Source organism: Somniosus microcephalus, chromosome 1 (assembly GCF_052327205.1).
Source record: "Somniosus microcephalus isolate GS21.2 chromosome 1, FLI_Smic_1.0, whole genome shotgun sequence".
Lineage (NCBI taxonomy): Eukaryota > Metazoa > Chordata > Chondrichthyes > Squaliformes > Somniosidae > Somniosus > Somniosus microcephalus.
Genome location: NC_140987.1, coordinates 191,191,474 through 191,196,654, shown reverse-complemented (window position 1 = coordinate 191,196,654; position 5,181 = coordinate 191,191,474).

Here is a 5,181-nt window from a genome sequence, read left to right as displayed (position 1 = left end):
AAGAGCGCCGATTGCGGCTGTGAGAGACGGCCGGCAGGCCCGGTTGCCGGGGTAACCCTTCCCGCTCTCCAAGCCCCGCCCGAGATCAGCACTCCCGCGAGCCCAGCCCCCCCCGCCCGAGCCGAGTGGGGAACAGAGAGAGACGCCATGTCGCAGTTGCTCCTGCTGCGCGCGCACCCTTTACTAAGGTAGAGGCGCTCGGCTGAGGCCCGCCCCTCCAGCCTTCACAAAGATGGCGGCGATCGGGGGCCGCTTGTTGACTGGGGCCGGGAGGTGCCTAGCTGGGGCGTGGGTGCGGAGGAGAGGCCGAGGCTTCGAGGCCTACCTGGAAAAACGGGGAAAGGTAGGAAAATTAATGAGATTAGATTAAAGATTTAGAAAGTAATTACTTTTTTAAAAAAACAATATGTGTTTTAAAAGCAACGTTTTTTTGAAAGACGCAGAAAGCGGGAAAAAGAAAGGAAAAGTTTGAATCAAGATGGCGGTGACTCACCTCGGTTCAGAATGATAAGGCCTGCCCACACACGCACCGATTGGTCGACCGTCAGGTCACCAAAGCGTAGGATTGGTCAATCGTCCCGTCACTCGACCGTAGGAGGGCCCGGCCGCACACGCCAGGAAGCCGCCGTACGATTGGTCGACCTCGACGTCACTCGATGCTAATGAGCGGATTAATGAGCGGAATGTTGAACGTTTTTTGGATACCGCGGGCGCAATTTTTGTCTGACCGAAACGTAAATACGCTTAGGACGGTTCTGGAATCGTCAGCTTTCTTTCGACGTAACACACGTGTAGGTACGCTCTATAACTTTCGAGTTAATTCAATACAGACAGACGGCATGACAGACAGACAGACAGAAGAACCGCTTTATATATATAGATGGAGATACTAATTTCCTTTAATTCTTCCTTCTCACTAGACCCTTGGTTTCCTAGCATTTCTGGGAAGTTATTTGTGTCCTCTTCCGTGAAGACAGACCCAAAGTATTTGTTTAATTGCTCCGCCATTCCTTGTTCCCCATTATAAATCCTCCCATTTCTGACTGTAAGGGACCTACATTTATCTTCACTAATCTTTTTCTTTTTACATACTTGCAGAATCTTTTACAATCTGCTTTTATGTTCCTTGCAAGTTTACTCTCATACTCAGAATAGGTTAAAGGATAAGACGATACATGATCAGTGGTGTACATTTAAGGAGTTATTTTACAACTTCCAAAAAAGTATATTCCACTGAGAAAAAAGGGTGTAAAAGAAAAGACAGCCATCCGTGGCTAAGTAAAGAAATTAAGGATAGTATTCGACTAAAAACAAGGGCATATAAGGTAGCCAAATCTAGTGGGAGGATAGAGGATTGGGAAAACTTTAAAAGACAGCAAAAAATAACAAAAAGATTGATTAAGAAAGGGAAGATAGATTATGAAAGTAAATTAGCAACAAATATAAAGACAGATAGTAAGAGTTTTTATAGTTATATAAAAAGAAAAAGGGTGGCTAAAGTAAATGTTGGTCCCTTAGAGGATGAGACCGGGAAATTAATGGTGGGAAATATGGAGATGGCAAAAACACTGAATGAATATTTTGTATCAGTCTTTACAGTAGAGGACACCAAGAATATCCCAACACTTGACAAGCAGGGGGCTATAGGGGAGGAGGAGATAAACACGATCAAAATCACTAAGGAAGTGGTACTCGGTAAAATAATGGGACTCAAGGCGGATAAATCACCTGGACCTGATGGCTTACATCCTAGGGTCTTGAGGGAAGTGGCGGTAGGGATTGTGGATGCATTGGTAATAATCTTCCAAAACTCCCTGGACTCAGCAAAGGTCCCGGCAGACTGGAAAACTGCTAATGTAACACCCTTATTTAAAAAGGGCAGCAGACAGAAGGCTGGAAACTATAGACCGGTTAGCCTAACATCTGTGGTAGGTAAAAATTGGAGTCCATTATTAAGGAGACAGTAACAGGACATTTGGATAATCATAATTTAATAAGACAAAGTCAGCATGGTTTTATGAAGGGGAAGTCATGTTTGACAAATTTGCTGGAGTTCTTTGAGGAAGTAACATATAGGGTGGATAAAGGTGAACCAGTGGACGTAGTGTATTTAGACTTCCAAAAGGCATTTGACAAGGTGCCACACAAAAGATTATTGCTTAAGATAAAAAATCACGGGATTGGGGGTAATATTCTGGCATGGATAGAGGATTGGCTATCTAACAGAAGGCAGAGAGTTGGGATAAATGGTTCATTCTCAGACTGGCAATCAGTAACCAGTGGTGTTCCGCAGGGGTCAGTGCTGGGTCCCCAACTCTTTACAATCTATATCAATGATTTGGAGGAGGGGACCGAGTGTAACACATCAAAGTTTGCAGATGATACTAAGATGGGAGGGAAAGTAGTGAGTGAGGAGGACATAAAAAACCTGCAAGGGGACATAGACAGGCTAAGTAAGTGGGCAGAGATTTGGCAGATGGAATACAATACTGGAAAGTGTGAGGTTATGCACTTTGGCAGGAAAAATCATAGAGCAAGTTATTATCTTAATGGCAAGAAACTTCAAAGTACTGAAGTACAAAGGGATCTGGGGGTCCTGGTGCACGAAACTCAAAAGGTTAGTATGCAGGTGCAGCAAGTGATTAAGAAGGCCAATGGAATGTTGGCTTTCATTGCTAGGGGGATAGAATATAAAAATAGGGAGGTATTGCTTCAGTTGTACAAGGTATTGGTGAGACCGCACCTGGAATACTGCATACAGTTTTGGTGTCCATACTTAAGAAAGGACATACTTGCTCTCGAGTCAGTACAAAGAAGGTTCACTCGATTAATCCCGGGGATGAGGGGATGGACATATGAGGAGAGGTTGAGTAGATTGGGACTCTACTCATTGGAGTTCAGAAGAATGAGAGGCGATCTTATTGAAACATATAAGATTATGAAGGGGTTGGATCGGGTGGATGCAGGGAGGATGTTCCAGATGATGGGTGAAACTAGAACTAGGGAGCATAGTCTTAGAATAAGGGGCTGCTCTTTCAAAACTGAGATGAGGAGGAACTACTTCACTCAGAGGGTGGTAGGTCCATGGAATATGTTGCCCCAAAAAGCTGTCGAAGCTACATCATTACATAAATTTAAAACAGAAATAGACAGTTTCCTAGAAGAAAAGGGAATTAAGGGTTATGGGGAGCGGGCAGGAATTTGGACATGAGTCTAGGTTCGGGTAGGTCATGGCCCTGTGGGTAGCGGAGCGGGCCCAGGGGCCGTGTAGCCTGATCCTGCTCCTGTTTCGTGTGTCTAATTCTGTTAGATTCAGGAGATAGTCCTGTCATAGTGGATTGGCGGTTAGGATCAGATCAGCCATGATCTTATTGAATGGCGGAGCAGGCTCGAGAGGCCAATTGGCCTACTCCTGCTCCTATTTCTTATGTTCTTATGTTCTTATTTTTCCCCTCTTAATCAATCTCTTGGTCCTTTTTTGCTGAACTCTAAACTACTCCCAATCCTTAGGCTTGCTACTTTTTCTGGCAACTTTATATGACTCCTCTTTGGATCTAATACTATCCTTAATTTCTTTTATTAGCCATGGTTGGGCCGCTTTTCCTTTTGTGTTTTTGCACCAGAAAGGAATGCATAACTTGCAATTCATGCATTCGTTCCTTAAATGTTAGCCATTGCTAATCCGCCGTCCTGCCTTTTAATGAAGCTCCCCAATCTATCAATGCCAACTCACTCCTCATAACTTCCTAGTTTCCTTTGTTTAGATTTAGCACCCTAGTTTCGGATTGGACTTCTTCACTTTCCATCTTAATGAAGAATTCTATCATGTTATGGTCACTCTTCCCTAAAGGACACCACACAACAAGATTATTAATTAACCCCTTCTCATTGCACAATACCCAATCTAGGATAGCCTGTTCCCTAGTTGGCTCCTCAACGTACTGGCCTAAAAAAAATATCACATACATACTCCAGGAATTCATCCTCTACAGTATTATTGCTAATTTGGTTTGGCCAGTCTATATGTAGATTAAAGTCACCCATGATTACTGTAGTACCCTTCTTACATGCATCTCTAATTCCCTGTTTGATGCTGTTAGATCCGTGTGCTAATGGAGACACGGAATGCAGGAGTTGATTTAACAAGTGTTTACTGAACAAAGTTTGGAGGTGAACTAACTACACAAGACGCTACACAGGCTTATATACGCGAGTGGTCACTACTGGTACTACAGTATACAGGGGCTTCAAAAACATAGTTCCTCTTAAAGGTACATACACTACAATTCCTCCCCTTTTAGATAAATAGTACATAACATTTTAAGTAATCATTAAATAACATTTTTACAAGAACAATAATATACACATTTGCTGAAGTTAATCAATTACAAATTCAGTCTCTCTGGAGGCTTCCTGACTTGGTCCGGATAACGCCTCGGTGGTGTAGTAGGTTCTTTTGGCAAGGTCGATTCGGCTTCAATGCCAGTGTCGGGTTCATCTGGTTCCAGTATCACCGGATCGGAGGTAGATACTATGGGTATCTCTGCTTCATCACGAGGCGTATAAAGTTGTGGTGTAGGTTGTCCTTTTTCGGATGACTCTATGATCTGGTCAGCATGGCGCCTTATTATGCTTTCTCCAATGTCCACGGTATACATCAGCGGTCCTAGTCGTGTGCAAATAGTTCCAGGCTGCCATTTCTCGGTACGGTAGTCCCGGGCCAAAATTGATTGACCTATCTGGAAGGTTCTAGTTGGCCTTTCATTCATGCTTTGAAATTGCCGGTTCTCTACGTCCCTTCTGACGTTTGGCTTGACCAAATCCAGCCGGCATCTTAGGCTTCTATTGAAAAACATCATGGCGGGGGTTTGGTTTGTAACCACACGTGTTGCATTCCTGTACGCAAACAAGAAGTTATCTACCTTATGTTGTAGATTTATGTCTTCATTACCCATGGCCTTTATGGCCTTCTTGAAGGTCTGGACAAACCTTTCAGCCAATCCATTGGTGGCGGGATGGTATGGGGCGGACATGTAGTGCTTAACCCCATTGTTTTTTAAGAACTTCCTGAATTCTTCGGATACGAATTGCGGTCCATTATCAGAACAGATCTGTTCAGGCAGCCCATTCCTGGCAAATATGGTCCTTAATACTGTGATGGTTTTTTCCGTGGTGGTGGAG